Raw genomic sequence first — 13,145 nt, 5'->3', positions numbered from 1 at the left:
CATGTACATAGATGGCTCTTTAGAAATAAAAAGTGTCCTTGTATACACTGAACACAAAAATATGCCAGCATAGTTGATTTACACCAGTATAAATGCTGTGCCCGCTTGACATTGCCAGCAGAAGGGACACAACTTATGTGTGGTCCGCTCAATATTGTCTTGAGTCTGCTCCTGTGAGGAGAGGTTGAAGGGGTCAGTTATGTTTAGCCTAGAGAAGAGACAACTAAAAGGCAATATATGATAGCCATCTATTATTATTATTATTATTATTATTATTATTATTATTTATTTATTTATATAGCACCATCAATGTACATGGTGCTGTACAGAGTAAAACAGTAAATAGCAAGACCCTGCCGCATAGGCTTACAATCTAATAAAATCATAGTAAAATAATAAGGAGGGGAAGAGAATGCAAACAGGTACAGGGTAGGGTAAGCAGGCACTGTCACATAGATGATGCAGCAATTTTATAATTTTTTTGCTCCAAAGGATAGCATTCAAACCAAATAATTAAAATTACACGAAAGGGAATTTTGAGTAAATATTAAGAACAGATTGCCTCACATGGTGATGGATTCTCGTTTGTTGGGGGTGTTAAGCAAAGGCTGGATGGGCATCTATCCGGGATGCTGTGACAAGGACTATCAAGGTGACTGACAATTTAAAACTTTAAAATATCACACACAGCAAAATTAAGAGCAGGAGAAAACAATTTTAAAAACAGCTGAGCGACTACAATTAAAATCAGTTGCAAGCCATTTAGAATTTTTTTAAAAGTGAACAGCCCATCTAAAATTGAACAAATAAGGAAGGAAACAGTCTAACATGCTGTGTGTGTGTTTTATAATCAAGATGAGGCCTCAGAGAAGGCATTTTCCTGTGTCCCCAACAACCTTTGCGGTGGGGAGGGGGCTCCAAAGTAAACAGGTTCATATAGGAGAAGGGGGTCTTTCAGATATCTTGGTCTCAAGCCGTTAGGGCTTTACAGGTAAGCATCAGCACTCTGAATTGCAATATGCAACTTCCTTCAGGAGTGCAATCCCATCCGTGAAAGGGCTATGGCTCAGAGGTAGGGCACGTGGAGAAAGTCCAGATTCAGTGTCTGGCAGGTAGGGCTGAAAAAAATCCTGCCTGGAGAGCTGCTGCTAGTCAGTGTTGACAATACTGGGCTTAGTATACGGCAGCTTACTAAGTCCTGTATTACCAATCCCAAACTAAATGACCTCTGAGAACCTTCCAACTCTGTGATTCCGCTCAGTGCCCACTTGGGTCTGTTCTATGTCATCTGGTGTCTGCTCGTGTCATCTGGTATGGTGTCTGTTGGGTGTATGTATCTGTCAGTGTCATCTGGTATCCACTTGGTGTCTGCTCAGTGTGACCTGGTGTCCTTTTATGCCTGTTCAAAATCTGACCATGTCATTTAGCATCTGCTCAGTGTTGACTAGTGTGTGCTCGTGTCATGTTGTGTCCGTCTGGTATCTGCTCATACCATTGAATATCTACACATGCAAGTGTCTTAATTTAATCTATTAATCCACTCACTTGCAAATGAATCAAGAAGGTAAGAAGTGGCGCCTACACTGCTCACTCCTTTCGTCGCCAGCTGAAGACCTTTTTATTCACTCAGTATTTTAACACTTAATTTTAACTTAAATTTAAATTTTACTGTTCTAACTCTGTATTTTAATCTTATATCAATTTTGCTGCGTGGTTTTATCCTGGTTGTGCTTTTTATACTGTATTTTGTATTTGTGCTTTTAACCTGTTGGTTATTTTATTATGGTTTTAATTTTTGTGAACCGCCCAGAGAGCTTCGGTTATTGGGCGGTATAAAAATGTAATAAATAAATAAATAAATAAGTGGCGCTCTGTGTAGCAGGACAAGGATATTGCTATCACTAGTATGTGTATGTGGAGTAGCCAGGTACAGGTTCCCCAGATAGGACACCAAAGAAAAGAAAAGGCAGGGAGGGGTATACAGTGTAATAATAGTGTATTAGCTTACTCCCTGGCTCCCTTTCTTGCAGATGAACTCTGGTTAACAACAACAGCTCCCTACACTAAGAGGAGATGTAGGAGATGGAAGTTAAAGCTTGTTGCAACAGCAACTTCTGGTTCCCATCTGATTTAAATACCATCAGATTCCACCCTTTCACAGAATGGCCTTATGATGGCTGAAAATAGGCTGTGATGCTGGCACAGTTTCAGGACTTACGAGAAATAAATGCATGTGTGTTTTAAAGAGGCAGCTACTGCTCTGCTAAATTAGTACTTCTCCTCAGAGCCACCTCTTGATTAGAAATTCTCCTCCCCAGTAATCTACTCCAGTTAGGTAAAGCTTCTGAACTAATGTCTTGACACAGTAGCAATGTTTGGGAAGCTAATATAACCTCTGTTTAGTGGGCCCTATGGAGATCAGTAGTAATAAGCTTGCAAAGATCTGAATTGGGGGGAAATTAGTTGGAACTACAATTACAGAGAACATACAGCAATTGCTCACAAAAAGCTAAATGAGCACTTAATCTATTTAAAACAACCTACAGTCTGTTTGAGTTCAAAGAGAGGAAAATGTGATTATTGCTTGCAAACTTTGCAGCCAGTCCAAACATTCCTCAAGTTTACCAAGGTGCTGAACATTGCAGAGTTGCTAATCTGGAGAAAACTTTAGGGTAGAATATCTATTTGCTTAGTAGCAAGTCCCACTGAATGGGACTGGCTTCTGGGTAGACATGCAAAGGGTTGTGCTATGAATCCCAAGGGCAACAATAGCAACTGACAAATTTATAAATTGCATCTTGAAGGATATAGAGCTTCTCTAAATGAGCGATTTGTTTCATGTGGGTGATTGGTCACTCACGGAAGTTTGCAGGTCCATTACATGTCGTCAACATCCAGGACATTTCTCGTGCTATCCCCTGGTAATCTCACTTTTAAAAAGGAGATAATGTGATATTTAAAGCTAGTGCTGGGATATCACAGGATCCCCCTAGTGTATAAAGTCGGTGTTGCGCTATAATTCTGCCACTATATGGCATTGTCTCATTAAACACAATGGAGCCTTTCTGAGAAGAGAAGTTTTCAATTCTAAATCACATGGTTACATGTAAAGAAGTGTGTTGTGAAGGTGGAAAGACTGCAGAGGATGAAAGCCCCAGTAAGGCTGTGGGATTTTTCCTATTTGTAGAGACGCTCATAGCCCTGCAATACAAATATAACAAATAATACCAGATATATACAAAAAATTATTCCCCATTCCTTTGTTATTCACTATGCACATACATATTTTCAGTTTAGCTTATACAAAGTTATTAAAGCCCAAAAATATTATTCAGCTCTCCCCAGCAGAACAAGCTGCCCCTACCTGGGCTAAACCAACCAATCCATGGGTGTTACATCAGTAGGAGAGGCCCTCAGTCAGCTGCTGCTGCAAAAAAATAAAAATGTGTGCCTGTTTCCAAGTTATCTTAGTCAATATGGCTGTCTGGACTCAAAGGCAGTCCTTGTCTTCAGAAGGGGACTTTAACCCTCCAAATGATAAACAGATTTGGACTCAGTTCTGAAAGGACCTGAAATTCAGACCAAGAAGTAGACCTTCCAGTTTAGGCAAGGCAAGAAATGATAGTGCCCTGAGGCAAAGCAGCTAGGTCAGGAAAACAAGGATCTTTGAGGTTAACTTGCCTTCTCTTCCTTTTCAGAGGTTCTTCAAGAGCGATTGAAGAACTAGTTGCTTCAAGAGCAACTAATTCCAAATGAAGCAGGTCCAAATACCACCTCATTGTTGGAGAAGTCTTAAAAGGGGGCATTTTTAGTCAATTCCCATTCTTCTGGGTGTCCTGAGAAAAATATTAATCTCTCAGATTAATTCCCTTTATCGGAAGAAGGTGCTCCCCACCTTCCAAAATTAGCCATGCCTTTTGGGGAGGAAGCATGGCAGCCTTCCCCAATCTGGTGCCTTGCAGATGTGTTGGACTGCAACTCCCATCATTCCCAGCCAGGAAAGGCTAAGAATGACAGTCCAACACATCTGGAAGGCACTGAGTTGAGGGACGCTGACATAGAGTCATGTAGATCTCTGCCTTCAGCAGACTTTTAACCTTGTTTTTAAATTACTTTTATTCCTTCTAGTTTTCCTTTTCCCCATCACCTTAGTTAGGGGTTGGAGGCCAAACACACACACAAAGGGAGAGGATTATAGATGAGTCTGATACTTTCCCCTAGGTGGGTAACTGTGGAGGAGCTGTCAGCAGAGAACCTTTAGCGGAGTTTGGTTCAACCTCTTTTATATTCCCTTGCCTATAGGTGGGGGTTGCAGAAAATCTGCTGAAGATAGAACAGTGGAGAACCCTAGAGGAACCCTAATTTCTACCTTGAAGACAGTGGCCATTTGGGAGGGTAAAGCACTGTCCCACCCACACAGTAAAAAGTCAAGAAATTGAATCTGTCTTCCAACCAGGAGATGACAATATCCCCGTTGAAAAGAGTGCTCTCTGGGCAGTTGGCCAACAATAAAGTGGTTAAAAACATAACAAAATTGGAAGAGCCAAACTGGATCAGACCAGGGTCCATCTAGTCCAGCACTCTGTTCACACAGTGGTCAACCAGCAGTCGACCAGGGACCCACAAGTAGGACAAAACGAGAGGGTGCTATATTTTTTACATACTTTAAGCCATTTGTTTGGACTGTAATAGAACATCTTTACTCAGCCTTGAATAATTGTGGCTTATTTGGAATGCTCCACCACACTGGTTCTCTAAAAGCCAGATGTAGCTGTCTGCTTGATCAGGCCAGACTTTAAGTAGGCAACATTTCACATTCTTGTCAACTCTATTGAATGCATTTTCTTGCCATCTACAAAAATTATTGGTATTCCACAGAGGAGGGCAGAAGTAAACACCCACAAGTTTGGAGGTTTGCTGTGCAGTTCAAACTTTCCCATCCTCTCAGCTTTCTCTACTTTTTATTTATATCTAAAATCTGTCCTCAGTTACACCTAAAGCTTCACTGGTACCACTGAGGAACAGGGCAGAAAATATTAGTCCACCAGAGATGGCAAGAACAGATTTTCACAATGGTAGAAGACTTTAAAGAAAATTGGGACTCCTTCCTTAAAATCAACATGACTGTAAAATCATTTAATTTGCACACTGGTATTTGTCAATCCCCGGGTCTGGTAACAATGTGTTAATAATGATACCATTCCCTGGCCACCAAAAGCTAGTTTAAATAACATCTTACCCCAATTTCATAAGACACTGAGGGCTAAAATGGACATTACTTTAACTCTAGATCTAGCAGCTATGCTTGTTTTTATTTTAAGTCTTGAGTAGGTGCAGGGGACCCAATTCAGATCAGGATGCTAGCATGGGAAAGGTAAAGATCCTGATCAGGCCTGCTGCATCTACTCTAAAGTAAAAAAAAGTTTTTTCAAAAGATGTAGCTGCTAGGAATGGATTTAAAGTAATGTCTGCTTTGGTACATAAAATCAGTGGCTGCATTCAGACAACACGATAGTCAACAGTGGGGTAATAGGGATGTGCTAACTTCAGGCCTTGGATTCGAAAATTCGAATCACGACGCCCATTTCATGATGGATCCGCCATTTTATAATCATGGAACCAATGCAGAGCCCTAGGCCTCTGTAAAGAAGAAAACAGCCTACAACTCCCAGCATGCACTGCCTGAGAGGGCTGAACCTACCAAAGCCCAGGGACAGCCGCCATGATTATACAGCCACTAGATGGTGCTGTTGTTATGGTGCCTTTCCCTTTTACAAGCACAAATTGAAACAAAAAAAACCAAAGAATTTTTATTACCTCATTATTTCTGCTTCAATGAAGCGGCAGGAATGGTAGGAAAACACAGGAGTGGTGCTGGAGGTTGACAGGGTCATACAAAGGACCCACAAACATTCATGAGTAACAAATCTCAATTGCAGGATGAAAAAAACCCTGTGGAGAAGCCCATAAACACAGCCTTTCTAAAGAATGTGTTTCCTCTGCGGACCCATTTGCAGAATTGGCTCTGTAGTGAAATCAGTTTTGACTTTGAGATAATTGAGTAATGAAAACTGAATATATTTGCATATGAATACAAAGTGTTCTGAGGAAGAAGAACACTTTTAATTACGCTTGCTCATATTACGGTGGCACCATATTAGAAGAGCAATTCCTCCCCAGGAGTGAGAGAAGGGAGAATGCTCCTTCTAAAATGACATCTGACATCTATGTAAGTACTTGTTTTGGAAATGATTTTTGGAATTAATTTTTGTTGCATTAAAAATATGCTGCTAGGTTCATTGAGCAGGTAGCTTTTTAAGCAACCCTTTAAACTAACTGAGCTAAATATTGACACTCTAAACAGTGCCAGTTCCAGGTTTTTCAGGGCTCTTGGGCAGGTTGCCCTTAATGAGCCTCCTCCCTCAGTGAATCTACCTTCCCATCGCCAGCTGCTATTGCTCCTTATCCTCTTTCTCATCAGTGATAGCGCTTGCTTGCTTGACAGGCAGCGAACCAGTGAGCAAGTAGGCAGGGGAATCTACTGCTCCACCTTCTCATCGCCACTGTTGTCTGAGCCGGAGCAGGATGGACCTGAAGAAACAGGCTGAGTTTGGACGACATATTAGGCAATGGAGGGAGAATAGCACACTCACCGTGCATTATTTTGCTGGTACCCACCCCTCCCCCCGGTCATGCGGCTGAAAGTCCCGGCATCCTTCTGGGCTGCTGGTCTCCTCCCTACCTCCTTCTCCTCCAGTCCTCCTGGCTGTATCCCATCAGCCATTGCGAGTTCTGCCAGGGTGTTTTTGGCTGCTCCTGCCAAAGAACTCTATGGCAAATGGAATAGTGCACTCGACCGGGGGAGATTATACAATGGAGCCCTCCACACGACATTTTAATCAATTGATTATTTGATAAACAACAGAGCAGCCCGTTGTTTTCCTACGTTGCTTAATTTATAAACATAATGTACTCTGTGTTGTGTGTCCGTTATGTCCCCCCCCACCCACGACACAATAATCAACTCAACGGATGGATGACTTCTCCCCCCCACATTGATTACCGTGTCATCTAGGGTGACCATATGGAAAGGAGGACAGGGCTCCTGTATCTTTAACAGTTGTATTGAAAAGGAAATTTCAGCAGGTGTCATTTGTATATGTGGGGAACCTGGTGAAATTCCCTCTTCATCCTCAACAGTTAAAGCTGCAGGTGCCCTGCCCTCTTTTAAATCTGGTCACTCTAGTACAGCTCCTGCAGCTTTAACTGTTGTGATGAAGAGGGAATTTCACCAGGTTCTCCATATATACAAATGACACCTGCTGAAATTCCCTTTTCTATGCAACTGTTAAAGATACAGGAGCCCTGTCCTCCTTTTCATATGGTCACCCTAGTGTCGGTCGAACCAGGCCACAGTTTGTAATGAAGAGGAGGAGCAATTCCAGTATGTTCTTGTCAGTGGGGCCTTGCTGGGGTTTGGCACCTTGCTAGAAGCCCATCTATACCTACTCTTGACACTGGCCCTGCCTCTAAACATTTGCGTTTTTTCTTCATTTGCCTAATATTTTTTGGCAGCAAAACTCTGGTGTTTCGGATTGCAGAATTTTACAACTGTGGGCTTTTAATTTTACCTACCAAGGACCCCTGCTTTATGAGAAATCCAGAAGTCTTGCCCTATTCATAACAACGCTTTTAAACAAGAAACCAACCAATTGCTTGTGATCCTTCTACTCTCTTAAAGTCGTTTGTGGGCTTTCCGTAACACCTGCCTGCCAAAGTGGCTGGTATTGTAACCTACAAGCAACCTGAAGTCCACAAGGGACTATTTCACCGTTGCCTTGGAAGGTGAACTTGGGATTGCCACAAACATGAAAGACACAGAACAGCAATACGCCAAGGAAGCAGAAATGTCCAAAATAAATAGCGCTCTATACTGTTCTGTAAGCTGAAGAATTATATAATAAAGTTAGTTCTGTTTTTAGAGGAAGTTCCTTTCTTTCATTGAAGATCCTGGATCAAAAAGCATTTAGGACTCGTAACAGTGGACACTGTGAGGCTTCTGCAGACAACGCACAGTTTATTCTAGCAAGCAGCCGACAAAACCGAAACATCTCTGGAGCCAACATTTTTGGGCAAGAAAGAAAGGAGTCCTTACAAGCTATATTCCAAAATACAGTGGTGTGGTGGGAAGAAAACCCATATCTGAAAGAGGGGAACCCAGATCAGTTCATATGAGTATACCTCGGTGACCTTCATAAGCCCCTGAATACACCCTTGCTACAACTTAGTATCTGTCCCAACCTCTGCTTTTTATTACACAGTCTAGCTCGTCAGCAATCCTGCAGGGAAATGTTGCTGACTCATTACCAAAGCAGGTGAAGCTTCATCCCTCTGGGATGCTGGCAAAGATTGCAGGTGCATATGCCTCCCTGTTTGAAGGAGATTCTTATATTACAATAGCCATATCTCATAGCTATTATCAGGAGAAATTATTCTCTCTCTCCGCTACAGCCTTTTTCTTCTTACTGCATTCATAAAAATCAAAATTTGCAGTTGCATTCCGGTGTAAAGCTAGAGTTGAGTTTGAGTTCCTCCTCAAACTGTGTTGTTTGTTTGTTCGTTACTCATCTCCCCTTTTGCCCTTCAACATCTGTGTTGTCAATCTTTATGTTCTCACATGACTGCAGCTGAGCGGTAAGAAGGTCACTGCCTTCAGCTATGGCAGCTACATGCTGTATGCAAAACAAGTAAGCAGACACAGCATCCGCTCACAGAGGAGTATTAAGGAAATGGAGATAGATCGTACCCTGTGTAGAAGGCAACCTCACAGAGGTCTTTCACATGCACAAAAACAAGCCCAGCCTCATACATTCACATCTGTATTTGACATCCAAATGCCACCAAGAGCCCGAATACCTTCCTAATGAGAGATGTTTTCATCAATTTTGATAAAAGTTTTCTGTTGATGGACACACATGGGGCATTTTTAGATTAAGGGGAAATTGCATTGCTTCCTGCTTCTCTTGCGTAATTGAAATGGACTGCATTATACAGGTGGAGAGGGGTGACCATGTGGTCTATAATTGAAAACTTCCCCACCTCTTGGTGCTCATAGCTTTAAATGGGACAGTGCTCTCTAGTGGATAGTTCATAGTGCAACTTCGGCTGCACGTGGTAGGAAATTCCACGCTATTTCAGAATGAACGGGATATCCAGGGTGTCCTTTTTAAAACGGAATAATTGGGGGAAAGGTGCAGGAGACATGCAGGAGGTTGACGACGCCAAAAGGACCCGCAAACTTCTGTGAGAGACCAGTCATGAGCATGCCTTATTTTGGTCATGTGAAGAGCCTCATGGTCCTCCTTCAGGAAGACATTTCCTACGATTAACAGCGAAATCCCATACATGCTGACTCAGAAGTCCCACTGTGTTCCATGGGGCTTAACCCCAGGTAAGTGGGAATAGGATTTGCAGCCGAAGGCAGTAGTCCTAAACACACTTACTAGGTAATTTCTTTGAACACACTGCCTCTTACTTTTGATAAACATAAATAGCAGGAACAGTAATCCTCTCTCTCAGCCCAAGGGCAAAATTTCATTTTGGAGAAGCTGGGGACAGGGGTGGGGCACATTCAAGTAATGGATGGCGTCAAAGGCAAGGGAGTTGGGGCCCGGAAACACAAAAGCCAAGAAATCTGGGTGAGGGAAAACGGTAGGGCCAGTGGAAGGAGGCATGAACACCTGAGAAATGGGACCTTAGGAGGACTGGATTTAGTCCCCCATCCTGAGGTTTCCTACCCAAAAATGTTGTAGAAAAAGAAGAGGAAAAGAGAGGGAAATATACACGACTGGCCATGGAAGTTAAAGAACTATGGCAACAGGAAAAAGTTACAATTTATTTATTTATTATTTATTTAAAGCATTTTTATAGCGCCGCCTCACCATTTCTGACATAGAGGCGCTTTACAATAACATATAAAACAATTCCATTAAAACCCTCAACCCACATTAAGACAATTCCATTTAAAACCTTCACCCTCAAACCATTAAAAGCCCTCAACCCCAATTTAAACCACCCCCTCCCCAAACTCTTGTGAAAATAAAAACGCCTTACAAAGGCGTTTAAAGAGTGGGGAAGTGGGAGCCTGTCGAATCTCCAGTGGCACATTATTCCATAACCGGGGGCCAGCCACTGAAAAAGCCCTGGCCCCCGCACATTCCAATTTGCAGCGGGGGACCATCAAGGCACCCTGCTCCTGAGAGCGAGTCTGCCAATGGTGAGACACAGGAGAGAGGCGAGTGCTCAGGTATCCAGGACCCAAGCAACGCAGGGCTTTATACATGGTCAACAAGACCTTGTAGCGCACCCTAGCAGCCACCGGCAGCCAATAGAGCTCTTGAAGCACCAAAGTGATAGAAGACCACTTTGGGAGCCCCTTGACCAACCTGGCTGCTGCATTTTGTACAGCCTGTAGGCGTTGGATTTGCTTCAAGGGAAGCCCTGTATACAACAGGTTGCAATAGTCCAGTCTGGAAAGAACCAGGGCCTGGACTGCGGTGGTAAGATCAGCCTCTGACAGAAAGGGGCGAACTTGGCGGAGCACATGTAGTTGATAAAAGCAACTCCGAACCACGGCCCCCACCTGTGATGACATAGTTAGGGACTGGTCAAGAATAACACCCAGGCCCTGCGCCTCAGTCAAAATCCTTGGTCGGATTCCTGAAATAGGCAGATTTACGAGCTCCTGCCTCAATTCTTCCAGCCACTGACCTCGGCCAATCACCATCAGCTCAGTCTTCTCCGGGTTAAGCTTTAGTTTACTCCTAGACATCCAGTTACAGATCTCAGCCAGGCACCAAGACAGAGTAGCAACTGCCTCGCCAAGATCAGACCCCACCGAGATGTAAAGCTGGGTATCATCAATTATCCCGTTACTCACATCAGTCACCGGCATCACATCAAAAAACCATACAGAAAACCTCCAGAAACTGGGCCTACCAAAATATATCCACACCAATAATCAGAAACCAGTCAATTGTCAGGAAATTCCTGAATCCATAAAAGACAGTATGATTTGGCAAAGCTCATCAGGTCCGTTTAGAAAAATCGCCATGAGTGAGAAAAGAGATACTACTACTACTACTGATGACGATGATGATGATGATGATGATGATGATAATAATAATAATAATAATAATAATAATAATAATAATAATAAATCAAGCAAATAAAGGAGATGCTTGGGAAGTTATTTATGATGACAAAACCCTTCTGAACCAATGGAGGACTTCAGTTCATTTGCTCTCCCCACATATGTGGCAGAAGCACTTTCCTGCCCCAAGAGGGAAGATCACTTAATTAACTCTAAAAAATAGGAAAGAAATGTTAGCTCGAACGAGATTGCTGTTGGCTTCGTTTACCAGGTAGACCAAGAAAGGTGGACTGTAATGACTGTCAAGTTCTGAACATCCTTTTGTTGCAAAACATTATAGCTGACATGTTTAATCTATGGTCAATGATACTGCGGTTGAAATTTTGGCATAAACGTATAATACAGACAAAACCTGGAATATAAATGTGTGTTAAACAAACTGCAGAGTTCTAGCTAGCTCTTGGGTGATGGCTATAAATGGTATGAACTCAATCTGGTAGAAATAATATTTTTTGACTGCCGAGACAATGCCCTTCTCCTGGGCTTCATCTGCTTTAGGCCTAGTGTGTATGCAGGGTTTATGCAAGGAAATCCCCTCTTTTGTCATCTTGGGACTACACTGGCTATTTTTATTTCTGCCGCTAGGCTAGGCTAGCATTGGCACGCACCAAAAGGTCAAAAAATGGGGACATTCTCTTAAAAAAAAAGAAGTAGAAAAGATACAATATTGCACGCAAACATGAACATGCCTACACAATTGATATAACTTTTCTTTTTTCTCCTTTGATCATATTGGAAAGAACCTTCTAAATATGGCACACACCAGGAATGTCAATATTTAAAGAGCACAGCAATGCGATCAAGTTTCTACATGTCAGTGAATTCAAATCATTAAGTGAATGCTGTTGGTGGTGACAATATATTTTGCAATATCAACACCCACAGGTAATGTGACAAGTTCAGGGCAACAGACTTAAGCCTCAATATATAAGCAGTGGTTTATTGTTTGCTATAGGCTAAGACAATGCTAAAAAAAAACTCTTAAAAATGAAGAAATGCCTGTTCGTAGTATCTATCGTGACTACCTTGAATGACATGCAATTTTCTCTAGACCAGCCTTCCCCAAGATGGTACCTTCCAGATGTGTTTGACTACAACTGCCTAGATTGGACAACCTGACTGGGGATGATGGGAATTACAATCTGACAAATCTAGAGGGCAGTAGGTTGAGGAAAGATGCTCTAGTCTAGCCCAACCTGCACCCCTCAGAAGTTTTGGAGTACAACTCCTGTAAGTCCCAGGAGGCAGAACCAATGGCAAGGGATTCTGGGATTTGTAGCCCAAAACACCTTGAAAGCATCAGGGTGCCTTGCCCTGCTCTAGACGACAGGTGTCTAGTCTGACGCATGTATTACATCAGGGACGGAAAACTTGGGACAGTCCAAATATTTGGGCCTACAACTCCCATCATCTCTCACTATTGGCTAGGGTGACCATATAAAAAGGAGGACAGGGCTCCTGTATCTTTAACAGTTGCATAGAAAAGTGAATTTCAGCAGGTATCCTTTGTATGCATGCAGCACCTGGTGAAATTCCCTCTTCTTCACAACAGTTAAAGCTGAAGGAGCCCTGCCTTCTTTTGTATTTTGACACGCTAGGCAGGGCTCCTGCACCTTTAACTGTTGTGATGAAGAGGGACTTTTACCAGGTGTTGCATGCATACAAATGACACCTGCTGGAATTTCCTTCTCCGTGCACCTGATAAAGATACAGGAGCCCTGTCCTCCTTCTCATATGGTCACCCTACTATTGTCTATACTAGCTAGGGGTAATGGGAGTTGTAGGCTAAAACATCTGGAAGGCCCACCCTGCCTGGGACACTATCCCCACCACTACTCTAATCTTAACATGGTTGTGAAGCAAATACAGCCTGCCAAAAACGACTGACTATATGGTCCGTTTTTATTCCAGCTGTACCGCAGACTCAGCACCT

The sequence above is a fragment of the Elgaria multicarinata genome, chromosome 2 (genome assembly GCF_023053635.1).
Source record: "Elgaria multicarinata webbii isolate HBS135686 ecotype San Diego chromosome 2, rElgMul1.1.pri, whole genome shotgun sequence".
NCBI lineage: Eukaryota > Metazoa > Chordata > Lepidosauria > Squamata > Anguidae > Elgaria > Elgaria multicarinata.
Note: the sequence above shows the minus strand (reverse complement) of the source record.